This window comes from Leptonychotes weddellii, chromosome X (genome assembly GCF_054177405.1).
Source record: "Leptonychotes weddellii isolate Sample4059 chromosome X, ASM5417740v2, whole genome shotgun sequence".
NCBI classification, from domain to species: domain Eukaryota; kingdom Metazoa; phylum Chordata; class Mammalia; order Carnivora; family Phocidae; genus Leptonychotes; species Leptonychotes weddellii.
In genome coordinates this window covers 89,124,191-89,141,209 of record NC_138385.1, presented here as the reverse complement: position 1 = coordinate 89,141,209, position 17,019 = coordinate 89,124,191, and positions in this window count along the sequence as shown.

Below are 17,019 nucleotides of genomic sequence, written 5' to 3'. Positions count from 1 at the left end.
TGATATCTTAATAACTTTGTGTGGTGACAGATGGTGACCACACTTATCGTGGTGAGCACTGAGTAATGTATAGAATTGCTGAATCAATATGCTGTATGTCTGAAACTAATATAATATTTTATGTCAATTAGACTTCAATGAAGAAAAATTCCTGAGAAGGGATTCACTGGCCCAAGTGGGATCAGGTACACACCCCTGGACAGGTCAACTGTGGCAGCAGCACAAGGTCATATGATTGGCCCATGTGACTTACCAGGAATCCCATCAGCCAGAACCATGGTCAAGTACTAGGTCACAATCTACTAACATGGCTATTTCCAACAGTCACTGCATGGATAGGGAAATGGAGCACTTCTTAGAAAAGGAGTGCTGAGCAACCAACCCCATAGATGTCCACTACATATGTAATTTAAACAGGAAAAAAAAATGATCCCATCACTTAACCCACTTACCTCAATTCTAACCTCACAGAACCCCTGTTAAACCCAGCCAACCCAGCATTCATCCATGTGTCTACAGTTTTCTCAAATGGCAGAGGCATAAAATTCTTAAACCAGGGGCACCTGGGTGGCTCAGTCGGTTAAGCGTCTGCCTTCTGCTCAGGTCACGATCCTGGGGTCCTGGGATGGAGCCCCATGTTGTCGTCCAGCTCCCTGCTCCGTGGGGAGCCTGCTTCTCTCTCTCTCCCTCTGCCCTTATCCCCAACTCGTGCTCACTCTTTCTAGGGCTCTCTCTCTCTCTCAAATAAATAAATAAAATCTTTAAAAATAAATAAATAAATAAAAATTCTTCAAACAGTTTAGCAACCCTGATTCCTGTGTGTGTAATGTTGTAAAGCATACAGGTTATACCAAATTGTGGGTAGCAGGCATAGAAGGCAAAATGGCCAGAAATCAGACCAGGAAACATCCAGCAGTTGTATAGTGGTGAGATCACTGTCCTTAAGTAACAGATTCTCCACCCCACCTTTTTGTTTCCTGTTTTGTTCCATTAGTTCTATTTTGATTTGGTGTCAGGGTAACAGAGATAATACCAAGAAAAATCATGCATTGACAGATACATAAGATATCATCAAGGTCACTATTACAAGTAGAAGAATAAAATCAAATAACAAAACTTATAATGTTGTCTGTTCAGTCATGCAATATGAGTGAAAAGTATCTAGTAACCATCTTTCCTTGGGCTGTTGAACCATATAAATCTTGGATATCTAATTTAGGGTAGAATATGTTTTTGGAAAACTATGTCATCGACTTTCAAACAAACTGATTCTTGCTACGATTTCAATTAGGATCCAGAAATTACTTTTTAAAAATTAGTTTATTTCCTGGATTATAGAGATTACACAGAGGGATCCAGAATTCAGAGGTAGAGGAGGGAACAATGGAAAAGGGTTTTTCCCCCCAAACCTTAAAAAACTGGAAAGACTACTGAGCTGTTACATGAAAGCGCTTAATATTATACCCACTTGCGCCAAGAGAAAACTCAGCGTAGGCAATTTTGGAACAACAGTGATTTTTATCAGTTTCCCTACCTTCCCTCAGTTCCACTTTTATGACTGCTCATCAAATCCAAGGGTTGAAAGGTTTGTGTCTTTAATGCTCTCCTTTTCCTCTAACAATTTCCTCTTGCTTAAAAATAGTAAATTTTTACAACATGCCATACTATTAGTGATATGGGATCAGAGGGCCTCCCTAGGATGGGTACAACTTCATTTCAGGGTGTCATCTTCAATAAAAATGCCTCTTTCAATAAAAGAGGGCTTAAACAGTACAATTTCAAAGGTGTCTCCCCTACCACTGCTAACCTGATCATTCTTCACCTTGTCATGCCCACCCTCTCTCCCACTCTATCCACTTTCACCAACCAATTCAGTTCTCTTCCATTTGTTCTTCACTCTGCATCCTATTTCTCTCCATTCTCCTGCCCAGCCACGTTCCATATTTTCTCACACCACCCCAAGTGCTATCATCCCAGTTAGGAAATAGAGCCTCCTGTTAGTCCCCAAGGGAGCCTGTTCAGCTGGGCCAGCGTAGAAGCCAATTTTGCCATTCCTCAGGCAAGGAAAACCAACAAGTACCTCCGATGCAATTACAGCTGCACTGGGATGTATAACCATGAAGGGAACAAAGCTGCAAATATATTTCATTCTCTTTGCAAAAGCTCATGCTTCAGAGTGCATGCAAGCTTTTAAAACCTACTTTGCAGTAAGATTTATATATTTCATATATGCTAAGATCATGCTGGCTGAATTCATAAAACATGCTTTGGGGTATAAATTTGTATTTTGTGCTTTTTAGAGATGGGCCACACAAAAACAGGGCAGTGCCAGCAGTATTAATTTACTTTATCTTTAGAAACACTGACGTTACTCTAGCTAGTTTATCTTTATGTGTGTTATTTATAGGATTGTTAGACTGCTTTGTTTGATTTATATAAGTAACTAGCACATTGCACAAGACACCACATATGGCTTCTGTTTGGCCTCTTCTGTGGAGGGAGGAAATATCCTTATTTTACTCCTCAAAGCCTCTTCACGGTGCCCATTTCTTCCTTGACTCTAGTTCCTACTATTACCCACAATCCATCACTCCCCGTGTGTGGCTCGGGCTCCTCCATCTCCCTCACCCTGGCCCTGGCAGTTCTCACAATACTTCCCTGAGGAGATAGTGAGAGTGAGAGACAGAGACAAAGACAGAGAGATAAGAAAAAGAAGAAGGAGGAGGAGGAGGAGAAGGGGAGGAAGAGGAGAAGAGAAAGAGATTACAGATATACACACAACAGTACTGTTGGGGGCCCTGAATATGCCCTCTAATAGCAAACTCAAGCTCTCAGTGTGTGTGCGCACGCACGCGCGCGCATGTGTTTGTGTGTGTGTGTGTGTTGGGACACTAGAGAAACAGTGGCCCCAGCAGAAAGCTCCAATGATATACTTCTGTGAGTGGAGCAGCTCCATCTCTAACTGTTGTCTGTGGCTTCCTGTCTGGGACTGTAAGGGTTGAGAAACACTGTGGGCGGCAGGTGAGGGAGTGGACGAGAGGGAATTGGAGAGGGGTTCTCTGTTGATGGGGCATATCCACGAGGCTCAGAATACTGTTGAATCATTCCTGAACCAAGAGCCCTACCGAGACCAAGCTGCTTGCGGTGCTGCCTCCCCAGGCCTGCAGCCGACCTGCAAATTCTCTGCATTCCACACAAGCCAGCCCACACCGGAAGAGAATGAACATCAGCCAGATTCAGTCCGCACCATTTCTCGGGCTTCCCCTCTCTAACACTGACACCACCACCATTTCGTTTCCTCCCCTCATGCCTCCCTACTTCCTCCTTCAATACCACAGACACCCACACAAATTCAATGACATTTGAGAGATTAAAAATACAGAGAAGTATAAGGCACAGTCCTGGACCAGGAGAAGCAAACAGCCTGAGAGAGAGAGGAACGTGGAAACAAATCAACATAATTTAATAACATTAACTCTAATAGAGGCATATGCAAAGTTCCCCTGATACAGCAGGAATGAATTACTTCTGGACAATGTGATTTGGACAGTTTTTCCTCACCCACGATATTCGTTTCCTATAGCTGCTCTAACAAATTTACCACCAACTTAGTGCCTTAAGACAACACAAATTTATTACCTTACAGTTCTGAAAGTCAGAAGTCTGACACAGGTTTTGCTGGGCTAAAGTTAAGATATTGGCAGGGTTGTGTTTTTTCCTGGAAGCTCTAAGAGAGAATCCATTTTCTTGCTCTTTCCAGCTTCCAGCGGCCACTTGTACCACTTGGTCCGTGGCTCCTTTCCACCCTATGTGAAGCCAGCCACACTGCATCTCTGTGCCTTGCTTCCATAGTCACGTCCTCCTCTGACTCTCCCTCTTCCACTTTCAATGACCTGTGTGATTACATTGGACCAACCAGGATAATCCAGGATAATCTCCCTATTTTACTGTCAGCTGATTAGCAACCTCACTTCCATCTGCAACTTTAATTCCCCTGTGTCATGTAACCCAAGATATTGACACATTCTGGGACTTAGGATAGGGACATTTTTGGGAGGCCATGATTCTGCCTATTGCACCAACCAAAAAACAAACAAACTCTAGAAATATATAAATACACACACCCTAACCTGAGTTCCACACACACTCCTCCCTGTCCCATTGTATAGCAGCACCTTTACTTCCTACTGCTGATTAAGGGCAATCACCCCTGCCAAGATGATGACTCCTTGGCCACAGGAATCCCAAGCCCTGGCAGTAGCCATACTTGTAGTTCAATGTGACCCTTGCTATGTCCATTGGCAAGAGTGTGACCTTATCTGGAACAGAACCTCAAACTCTGCAGAGCCCAGAGTTGCAGATTCAGAAAGCATAAAGTCCCCCATTGGGTCATTAGGGGTGATAGTAATTGAAGCTACTCCTGCTTCTGCCCTTTGGTTCCCAGACTTAACCTGTTTTTCCTAATAGAGGCACAGTGTGCCATTCAGAGGTCCCTCATTCAGGGCTTGTGGTAGACAGAACCCTTGATTCCCACTCCCTGATATCCATGTCCCTTTTCTTCAGTGTGGGTGGAACCTGTGAATATGATAGATGTTGCTCCCATTATTGGGTTATGGTATAAAGCAAACATAAGGGGTGCCTGGGTGGCTCAGTCAGTTAAGCGTCTGCCTTTGGCTTGGGTCATGATCTCAGGGTCCTGGGATCGAGCCCCGCATCAGGCTCCCTGCTCAGTGGGGAGACTGCTTCTCCCTCTCCCTCTGCCTCTCCCCCTTCTTGTGTGTTCTCTCTGTCAAATAAATAAAATCTTTAAAAAAAAAAAAAAGCAAACATAAAGGCATTTTGCAGATGTGATTAAGGCCCCAATCAGTTTGACTCTCAGTCAAAAAGAAGAGTATCCTGAGTGGGTCTGACCTAATTAGGTTAGTCCTTAAAAGACCTTCTTGGAGATAGTCTCCTGCTGGCTTTGAAGAAGCAAGCCACCACGAGTTCTACACCTGCAAGAAAATGAATTCTACCAACAACTGCTTGAGCTTAGAAGACCCAGAGCCTCAGAGAAGACCCCAGCCCTGGCTGACACCTTGAGTGCAGGCTTGTGAGATCCTGAACAGAGGCCCCATCTAAGCCATGACCAGACTCTTCACCATAAAAACTATGAGATAATAAATGTGTGTTGTGTAGGCTGCTAAGGTTGTGGTATTTGGTTACTCAGTAATAGAACATTATATCTTGACTTTTTTTTTTAAAAGATTCTATTTATTTATTTGACAGAGAGAGATCGCGAGAGCAGGAACACAAGCAGAGGGAGTGGGAGAGGGAGAAGCAGGCTCCCCGCTGAGCAGGGAGCCCGATGCAGGGCCTGATCCCAGGACCCTGGGATCATGACCCGAGCCGAAGGCAGACGCTTAATGACTGACACCCAGGCACCCCATATCTTGACTTTTTAATACCTAAATTCCCCTCAGGCTTATGATCCTATGCCTGATCTTATTGTTCAAATTTGTCTGTAATTCTCCACTTTCTCTTTGAACTCTGGCCCTATCCCACAGGGAGTCTGCTTCCTCCCTCATTCCTCTTCTCTCAACCTCTTAGCAGAACCACCTGCAAATCAGTTCTGGGGACGGCTTCTTATAGTCTGAGCTAGAGAAAGTAAAGATAATGAACATGAGGAGTTTTTCTGATGAACTCTATCTCTTATTCTTTAAAAATTATCAATAAGTGAATGGATAAAGAAGTAGTGGTAATATAGATACAATGGAATATTACTCAGCTGTAAAAAATAATGAAATCTTGCCATTTGCAACAACGTGGATGGAGCTAGAGAGTATTATGCTAAGTGAAACAAGTCAGTCAGAGAAATACAAATGCCATATGATTTCACTCATATGTGGAATTTAAGAAATACAGCAAACAAGCAAAGGGAAAAAGAGAGAGAGAGAGAAAGACAAACCAAGAAACAGACTTTTAACTCTAGAGAACAAACTGATGGCTGCCAGAGGGGAGATTGGTGGGGGGATGGGTTAAAAAGGTGATCGGGGGCGCCTGGGTGGCTCAGTCGGTTAAGCAACTGCCTTCGGCTCAGGTCATGATCCTGGAGTCCCGGGATGGAGTCCCACATCGGGCTTCCTGCTCAGCGGGGGGTCTGCTTCCCCCTCTGCCCTCTTCCCTCTCGTGCTCTCTGTCTCTCATTCTCTCTCTCTCAAATAAATAAATAAAATCTTTAAAAATAAATAAATAAAAAATAAAAAGGTGATCGGGATTAAGGAGGGCACTTGTCGTGATGAGCACCGGCTACTGAATGGAAGTTTTGAAACATTACATTGTATACCTGAAACTTATATGTATGTTAACAAACTCAAATTTAAATAGAAACTTGGGGCACCTGGGTGGCTCTGTCATTAGGCGTCCGAATCTTGATTTGAGCTCGAGTCTTGATCTCAGGGTCCCGAGTTCATGCCCCAGGTTGGGCTCCGTGCTGGCTGTGGAGCCTACTTAAAATAAATAAATAAATAAATAAATAAATAAATAAATAAATAAATAAAAGATAGATAGATAGATAAATGAATAGAAACTTAAAAAATCAATAGAGCCAATATATTAATTTAATCTATTTATTGAGCACCTACTATATGCCATGTGCTGTGCTTGGAGCTGAGGCTACAAAGATCAAACAGGAAGAATTCCTGACCTCCAGGAATTCACTGCCCAGAAAGAAAAAAAAAAAACAGAAATGTAATCAAATGCACTGTGATAATTGCTCCAATGAATAATGTGCCACAAGGTCTCAGCAGAAGCAGTAAATAATGGATTCTGCGTAATGGAATACTGAAGGAGTCTTGGTAAGGTGACAGGATAGTGGCCTGGAAAGCCACAGAAAGGAAGTGACATTTGAGAGAGTTCTTCCCTGAGAAAAAAAGACACTAAATTATCAAATTGAATTTTCCAGTTTCATGACCAAACCCTTATAAAAAGGCTGAGAAAGTTTTCTAAGAAATTAAAGGGGACAATGTTATTCGTCCCTCTAACTCACCTTAACACACATACCTGGCTACTTAAAATATGTCCTTCGAGTTAAGGGCACCCATGGAAGCTGGTCAGGTACCATTGCTCATTTCCTGGCCAGAGTTCCCTGAGTGACCAACCCAAACAAATCTCCTGCTACAGGCAACTAGGGCTATGTGTCCTCAACAGAAGGGAAGTGCATAAGCAAGACATCCATTTTTGCTGCATTCTCAGAGCACTTAGGTCCACACCCTGGGAGAAGTATGGGCCTCTGTCAGGATGGTTCTGAGCCGGGCCCCAGCTTCCTGAAGAAGAGTCGCTGTTGGCTAATATAAACTTTATCCCAGGTAGACAAATCTCCAAACCATCTCCTCCGCATGTCATATTTGTTCAAGTCAAGTGCCTATTCTATGAGAGAAACTCTGCCTCATGCTGGACCCAGAAGACTGAAAACAGCAGTCACTGCCACAGAGGGGCTCATGTCTTCCTTCCTGACTCATTTTACAGATGAGGAAACTGAGGCTCTGAGCTTACTGGTTTCTTCCTCTGGTCTGTTCATGCTATGCTCCCTTTGCTGAGTACCTTCCGTTTTTTCTGGTATTGGCAGAACCTAACTGAAGTCCTACTTCTTCTAAGAGGATTTCCTGACTCCTGTAATCATCAACTTTCAATTGCTCTAAACTTCTATTTCACTAAATCTGAATCTGACAATTTATCACTTAATTACACTTTGTATTATTTCTTTAATGACTTGAAGTGTCCATCATGGTACTCCAATGATATAGTAAGGTTTTTTTAAGATTTTATTTATTTATTTGGGGGGGGAAGCACAAGTGGGGGGCAGAGGGAGAGGGAGAAGCAGACCCCCGCTGAGCAGGGAGCCTGACATGGGGCTCGATCCCAGGACTGTGAGATCATGACCTGGGCTGAAGGCAGACACAACTGACTGAGCCACCCAGGTGCCCCTATAGTAAGCTTTTTGAAGGCAGGAGTCATCTTTGGTTTTTTTGTTTGTTTGTTTTGGAGTCATCTTTTAAATTTTGAGTCTGGGCACACAGTTAATTCTTTTTTTAAAGATTTTATTTATTTATTTATTTATTTATTTATTTATTTGAGTGGGGAGAGGGAGAGAAAAACTAAGCAGACTCCATGAGTGCACAGCCAGACACTGGGCTCTATCTCAAGACCCTGAGATCACGACTCAAGCTGAAACCAAGAGTCAGATGCTTAACTGACTGCACCACCCAGGCGCCCCTGGACACAGTTAATTCTCAATATCTAGTTAAGATTTAATTGATCAGAAAATGCAAACCAGCTCTTGAGGAGGTTAGTTACGGAGGGAGAGGAACTATATGCTCCCACCTTCAAAGGCTAGTTTGGTCCTAATCCAGCCTTTAAAAACCAGCCAGACTGAGCTTCAAGAATCTTCCATAAGAGCATAATATAAAAACAAAAGGATCCACATTATAGGTCATATTCAGAGCCCAAATTAAAGATTGGGTCCATTGCAGTGGGGAAAAAAAGGATGATTTATTGTAGGAGAGAACAATGTAATCTGTGATAAATGTCAACCTCAAAAGCTACCCTCCCCAGCATCATAAATTCAATCTATTCAATTATCCATGCATTAATCTAAACCCTTTGAGATGTTTTTTAAATTAAAAATAACTTTTTTTCTTATTACTGTAAAGGGTTATTTTCTCCCCCGCCCCATCACCACCCCTATTCTTGGAGTCTGGCGCCTCCTACGAAAGCCTGATTAACAGAAGAGGACATTTAGTAGGGAAAGAGACAGCGACTCTTTGTAGCAGTATAATGCCTGAGAGCACATGAATGTTGGCAGTGGGAAACATCTGATTTTTTATAGCTCATCCTCTCTGAGGGAGGACCATGATAAGGGCTCCTTTCTTTTCTTCCCTCTTCTGGGCTCCTTTCTTTTCTTCCCTCTTCTACCGGATTCAAGCCCCAGGAAATCGTCAGTCTTTTTCTACCACCCTAGTCTGTCTCATCCAGAAGGAACTGGATGACTGACACCCACTAAGGAGAGGAAGAAGTCCAAAGGGCTGGGTTTTCCCTATGGACTGGGAAAATACAATTCCCCTACTTTCTTCTCCTTTCTTGTGGGAAGTCAGAGTGGACATTTCGGTCTGTGTTGCTTTGCGTCTATATTCTTTTCTCCTGTGACAGCAGAATTTTCTTCCTAGTACTTCAGCAGAACTACCCACCCCCACCCCCAGCCTTGGTACACTAGGTTCTTCTGGAAAGGAAAGACAAAGCAAAGCAAAGCAAAAGCCCCCTATCTTGAGCAGCTTATTTCCCACCTGCCTATATGCGGCAAAGGCTGTTCACATTTATATACCCTCCCTTCCATCCTATAGTCAGCCAGAACTCGGCACATTATAGGAAAGCATCTGTGATCTCTCTGGAAGTCCAGAGAACTCATAAGGGAGAAAAGAGTCTCACTAGTAGAGCCAGAAAAACTTGTCCAGAGTCTTAAAGGTTCGGTCTTATTTACTGCTGTGGCTCCCACCCATACCTGGCATAGTGCCTGATACACTGTAATTTAATTATATAATAATATGGTTTGGCCAAATGACTAAAAAGTAATATGATAGCTACCATGTATTGACGATTTATCTCAGTGCTTAACCTATTGAAAATACATGATCAATATCTGTTCAAGTGCGAGGGAACAGTAGCAGGGACAGTATTATTTATGGAATACACTTATTGCTCAGTTATCTTATTTAATCCTTAAACAACCATAGGAGATCAGTATTCCCATTTTATAGATAAAGTATTGGGGTGGAGAGACATTAAATATCTTTCTCCAAAAATCAAAATGGCTAGCAAGTGACGGCTAGCAAGTATTTCCCAAATAGCTATTACCAGACATGCAGGAGTGGTGTCCTTTTCCACCAGAGGGCATGGTCTTGTATTCCCGACTTGCCCAGAAAAACATGATATGGGTAGATCTGGGGGAAGTAGTCTCATGATCCCAGCCATGAGTAACAGCAATCACTGCTAGAATCAGGCAATTTACAGACTCAGGGGAACCAAACCAGGAAATGAGAAATTATCTAGAAACCTAGATCATCATGGGGACTCAAATCATAATCCTTAAGTTCCCCTCTCATGTATATATTCAGCATTTTCCAGGCCTTCGGCCAATATTTCTCTCTTTCTGATTAGTTTCCCCAGGTGGAAAAAGGTATTCTAGGGATGCCTGGGTGGTTCAGGCGGTTAAGCATCTGCCTTCAGCTCAGGTCATGATCCCAGGGTCCTGGGATCAAGTCCTGCACTAGGCTCCTTACTCAGCAGGGAGCCTGTTTCTCCCTCTGCCTGCAGCTCCCCCTCCTTGTGTGCTCTCTCTCTCTCTCTCTCTGACAAATAAGTAAAATCTTTAAAAAAGGTATCCTAGGGGCGCTTGGGTGGCTCAGTCGTTGGGCGTCTGCCTTCGGCTCAGGTCATGGTCCCGGGGTCCTGGGATCGAGCCCCGCATCGGGCTCCCTGCTCGGCGGGAAGCCTGCTTCTCCCTCTCCCACTCCCCCTGCTTGTGTTCCCTCTCTCGCTGTGTCTCTCTCTGTCAAATAAATAAAATCTTTAAAAAAAAATTAAAAAGGTATCCTATAGTTATTTTTACTTTGGTAAATTATAAAGTAACAACACATGGTTCTAGCTTAATTGATGGGTTACCATCAAATGGCTTCTCAACATATTGCAAAATGTCCTGAAATTTGTCATCTCAGAATCCTATCTCTGAATGTTAATTTTCCTAAACTGGGACTCTTTTCTATCTCAAGCCAGTAAATAAGGAAATTCTATTTCTACTTCTTTCCACTGAGCTTGGCAAAAATAGATTCAGAACTTTTTACTATTTCACTGGATCTGAGTCTCTCTCATTTATTGGCTAGATCCTTACACACATATCATCCTTATTCACCCCTGGTCCTGTCCACCATGAAAGCAGTAAGTGATGAAGCGACAGAAGCAAGCATGAAATTCAAAACCAGAATGATAAGCATATAAGCTGGTACTGGCTACAGGGCCCTTATTTTCTGCAACTGGGGTGGACCATTCCTACTGGCCTGTTCTCAGTATGACATTAACATAATGATACAGCAAGGTCAAAAGTCAAGATCAGGAGAAAAGATCTATCAGGCAAATACTTACAAAAATAAAGCTGTATTTGCTGTATTTATTTCATAAAAATGGACTTTAAATTTTATTTTATTTTTTTTAGAGTGGGAGAAAGAGTGGGGAGAGGAGCAGAGGAAGAAGGAGAGAGTCTTAATCAGGCTCCATGCTCAGCACAGAGCCCACTGTGGGGCTCGATCTCACAACCCTGAGATCCTGACCTGAGCCGAAGTCAAAACTTGGACACTTAACCGACTGAGACACCCAGGTGCCCCAAGGACTTTACATTTTAAAGGCCACTAAAGATAGGGGCGCCTGGGTGGCTCAGTCGGTTAAGCGTCTGACTCTTGGTTTCAGCTCAGGTCATGATCTCATGTGTCGTGGGATTGAGCCCCACATGGGCTCCATGCTCAGCAGGGAGTCTGCTTAAAGATTCTCTCCTTCTGCCCCTACCCCACTTGCATGCTTGTATGCACGCGCACACACACGCAAGCTCACTCTCTCTCTCTCTCTCTCAAATAAGTAAATCAATCTTTTTTAAAACCCACTAAAGATAAAGAGCCACAAATTTGAGAACAAGGAAAATTCACCATGAAAATATAAAAATTCTGAACTTGCTTCTACCCAATAACACAGTCTTGTTTCAAAATGGATTCTTGGGGTGCCTGGGTGGCTCAGTCGTTAAGCGTCTGCCTTCGGCTCAGGTTATGATCCCAGGGTCCTGGGATCGAGCCCCGCATCGGGCTCCCTGCTCTGCGGGAAGCCTGCTTCTCCCTCTCCCACTCCCCCTGCTTGTGTCTCTCTCACTGTGTCTCTGTCAAATAAATAAATAAAATCTTTTAAAAAAAATGGATTGATAAATTTGACGACTTTAAAATGAAAAACTTCCAAATAACCAAAAAAAACACTATTTTTTTAAACCAAAGACACTATTAACAAAGAAAAATATCCTAGCTACAGATTTGGTACATGTCTGGAGCAAAAATAACAAAAAGGAGGGGTGAGGAGTTAAAATAATAAATTACATAAAAGGGTTATTACAAATGAATAAGAAAAAGATAAAGAAGCCATTAAAAATGGACAAAGGTCATGAATTGGCAATTCAAGTAGAATTAAAAATATATGGCCAAGAAATATGAAAAGATCAACACCGCATTAATCAAATTCAAACCATAATAAGATACCATTTCATACCCATCAGGTAAGCAAAAACCAAAGAGTCTGAAAATACCAACTAGGCAAGAATTCCCATTCACTGCTAGTAGAAGTTATGAATTGGCATAATCACTCCGGAGAGCCATTTGACTCTATTCCATAAAATTGAACATGCATAAACCCTTTGACCCAGCATTCCAGTCCTAGGTAAATACCTGATAAATTATTGCTCCTGTACTCAAGGATATATACAAGAATGTTCATAACAGTGCTGTTTAAAATGGCAGGGGAAAAAAAGAAACAATCTGAATGTATATCAACAGGAAATTTTTTTAAATCTTGAATCCTCTGAAGAGGAATTTTAAACCCATCAGTTCATAATACATTACACAAATCACAGAGTTTCAAGGTCCCTACTTCTTTTTTTCAGAAATATTTAATGCTTAAAATTTAATATTTCCTTCTTGTATCCCTTTCACACAAATTAATAAATTTAAACATTCCAACTGGGAGAAACATACAGTACTAGGGTATTAACTAGAGAAAACTGTGTGGCTTTCTTTCTCCCATGATGGCTCACAGGGTTGAAATGCCTTGTTGAATTTACCATGATTCAGGTATTGGCCCTCAGATATGCAGCTCAAAAACAGGATTTGTCATTTCACTAAAGGTGAAACATGTGTCCCTAGTAGGACTCACATCAACTGAAAGACTGATATATGAAATAAAAACACCAGTTTCTTAGTTCATAATGAGAGGTGAGACTGCTTGGGGGCCATGGGAAACCCAATTATAATCAGGAAATTCACTGTTGAACATGGACTCTATTTCATACAGCTAAGATACATTCACTAGAATGTAAGCACAATGAGGGCAGAGATTTTTTTTACTATTTTTAGATTTTATTTATATTCAAGTTAGTTAACATATGTATATTATTAGTTTCAGGGGTAGAATTTAGTGATTCATCAGTTGCATAAAACACCCAGTGCTCATTCCATCAAGTGCCCTCCTTAATGCCCATGAGATTTTTGTCTGATTTTTCTACTGCTATAATTCCAGAGACTATAACAACAACTGACAAGATAAAAATCTGTTAAGTAAATGAATAAGGAGAGACTGATGTATCCATCTTCACAACACTCAAAGACCCATCTCAAGATTCAACTACTGGAGTTCTTGCCTCAGGGTATTCTTGCTCCAGTATAGTACCAAATTGAGTAGGGCCAATCTTGGCCTCTGAATTTCTTCTTTTTCTATGCTTCCAGGACTGATCCTAGTAGACACCTATAGTTGCCTATCCTACAGCCATTCTCTTCTAATTCCTTGCTAAGAGAATCCTAATTTTGTTCTGGGGCTGCAATGTGCCCAACCTCAAAGAAAGAATCACAATTCATCTTGGCCAAACACAGCATATCTGTTCCCCTTTGCCAGATTCCCACTGTCCCAGCCTCCCTTGTAGCCGTGGGATAAGATATAAAGGGAAGACTTCTGGGGTATTCTGGGAAAGATGTCACTTGCCAGATAAAAAGACAGATAGATGCTCATTAGGAGAAAGATAATTGCTCCTGACCTTTCCTCCCTGCTTGGGAAGCTGATGTGAAGACATGATGCCTGGAGCTACTGCTTAGAGAAATAGAATGATATTGCTTAGAGCTACATCCCTGCTATGTTCATGAGATGGATTAAGGATGACTGGCAGAGAAGAAGGGTGTTAAAAGCCCAGGTCCTTGATACGTAGTTAATTGGTGAACTAGCCCTGGAACTGGCTACTTCCAGGGTTCTGAGGTTTTGTTGTTGTTGTTGTTGTTGTTTAAGTTTCTATGACTGAGGAAGGAGTTAAGATGGCAGAGAAATAGGGGGACCCTAAGCTTTCCTTGTCCCTCCAACACTGCTAGATAAATCATTTTGAACACCCAAGAAATCAATCTGAGGACTGAGAGAGCAAAACTGCATGAATGGAGTTAGAAAAACAGCCAGCTCGTGAAAGGTAGGAGCTGCGGAGAGTTGATTTGAGGAAGAACCACAGGTGCTGCAAAGGGGAGGGAGCCCTGATTATGGAGAGAGGAGAGAGAGAGAGAAAGAGAGGGAGAGAGAGAGAGAGAAGGTGCATGCAAAGGATAGCACAAGAAAAACTCTCCCCCCCCCCAAAAAAATTAAAACTCTTCCCTAAAACCGTGGACTGGGAAAAGGAGAGGGGCTGGCTACCACAAATTTTTATTAGCAGCAGAGTGCAAAGTCTGATGTTTTGGAGATCCATGCCATCGCCAGGATTGTGCCTGGTGGGCTTGGCGGTGCTCCACTGGGGAAGGAGGGCAGAGACCTGGGAGCGGGCAGCATGGTCTGAGGATCCCCTGGGCTGCACAGGGAGAAACACTTGCCCTGCTTGGACTGCACTTGGGAGAGGTGCCACTTAGCATAGGAAGAGAGACACAGGTTGAGGGCAACAAACCTTGGTGCTGGCTTTGCTGCTCTTTACCATAAACTCAGCACGACTGATTTCTGAGACAACCCAACACCGGCCACAGTGCAGCGAAACCCTGCATGGATCTCTAAAATACAGAGTTTTGAAACCCAGCCGCTTGCATGAGATAAAACACAGGACTACTGTGCTGCCTGGAAGGTAAACAGACTAGACACAGACAGGGTGAGGGCAGGGATCTGATGGAAGCCTGGAACACTGGAGGGGTGATTGTTCGCTCTTCTGTGAGGGATTCCTGAAGCATGAATTTCCCGCTCTGGGGACAAGAGCATTCCATGCCATTCCCCCCCCCCCCCAATCAGCACTGACCAACTTCAGTGAGCAAAATAGCACCACCCATTGGAGGCTGGAGCCCCTTACACCAAGCCCAGCCCCACTGCTCTGCAGACGCATCTCCACTAGGGCAAGTCCACCTGAGAATCAGCACAGCAGGCCCCTCCCCCAGCAGGCCCGCACAAACCCCTTGCACACACCAAGTCTACTGATCATAGAGTACTGTAAAGCTTCAGCTCTAGGGGAAATAGGATCTAGCTTCCTTTTTTTTAGATCTAGCTTCTTTTTTTAGAAAAAGATTTTATTTATTTGAAAGAGAGAGGAGAGGGGGGAAATAGGACACGAGCAGGGAGAGGGGCAGAGGGACAAGCAGAGTGAGGAACCCAAGGTGGGGGAGGGGGGGGCTTAATCCCAGGACAAGCAGCAAGGGGAAAAAAGTCCTTACCTGAAGACAGACCAGGTTCCCAGTAGATCTGTCCACAGAAATTGGGCAGGCCAAAAGAGAATGGCAGGATATATTCAACGCGCTGAATGGGGAAAATATGCAGCCAAGAATCCTTTATCCAGCAAGGCTGTCATTCAGAATATAAGGAGAGATAAAGAGTTTCCCAGACAAACAAAAGCTAAAGGAATTCATGACCACTAAACCAGCCCTGCAAGAAATATTAAAGGGGACTCTTTGAATGGGGGGAAAAAAGACCAAAAGCAACAAAGACTAGAAAGGAACACAGAACATCACCAGAAACACCAACTTTACAGGTAACATAGTGGCACTAAATTCGTATCTTTCGATAATCACTCTGGTTTAAATGGACTAAATGCTCCAGTCAAAAGACATAGGGTATCAGAACGGATTAAAAAAAAGACCCATCAATATGCTGCTTACAAGAAACTCATTTTAGACCTAAAGACATCTGCAGATTGAAAGTGAGGGGATGGAGAACCATCTATCATGCTAATGGACACTGAAAGAAAGCTGGAGTAGCCATACTTATATCAAACAAACTAGATTTTAAACCAAAGACTGTAACAAGGGATGAAGAAGGGCATTATATCACAATTAAGGGGTCTATCCATCAATAAGATCTAACATTGTAAATATTTATGCCCCCAACTTGGAAGCACCCAAATATATAAATAGGTTAATAACAAACATAAAGAAACTTATTGATAATAATGCAATAGTAGTAGGGGACTTTAACACCCCACTTACAATAATGGACAGATCATCTAAGCAGAAAATCAACAAGGAAACAATGGCTTTGAATGACTCACTGGATCAGATGTACTTAACAGATATATTCAGAACATTTCATCCTAAAGCAGAGGAATACACATTCTTCTCGAGTACACATGAAACACTCTCCAGACTAGATTACATACTGGGTCACAAATCAGGCCTCAACCAGTGCAAAAGGACTGAAATCATACCATGCAAATTTTCAGACCACAGTGCTATGAAACCTGAAGTCAACCACAAGAAAAAATTTAGAAAGACCACAAACACACCGAGGTTAAAAACATCTTACTAAAGAGTGAATGGATGAGGCACCTGGGTGGCTCATTCAGTTGAGCATCCGACTCTTGGTTTTGGCTCAGGTCATGATCTCAGGATTGTAAGATCGAGCCCCACGTTGGGCTCCATGCTCAGCAGGGAGTCTGCTTGAAGATTCTCTCTCCTTCTCCTTCTGCCCCTCCCCATTCTCTAAAATAAATAAATAAATCTTTAAAAAAAAAAAGAATGAACGGGTTAGCCAGGAAATTAAAGAAGTAATTAAAAATACACATGGAAGCAAATGAAAATGAAAACACAAGAGTCCAAAACCTTTGGAACACAGCAAAGGCAGTGCTAAGAGGGAAGTATATTGCAATACAGCCTACCTCAAGAAGTAAGAAAAGTCTCAAATACACAACTTAACCTTACACCTAAAGGAGCTAGAAAAGGAACAGCAAATAAAGCCTAAAGCCAGCAG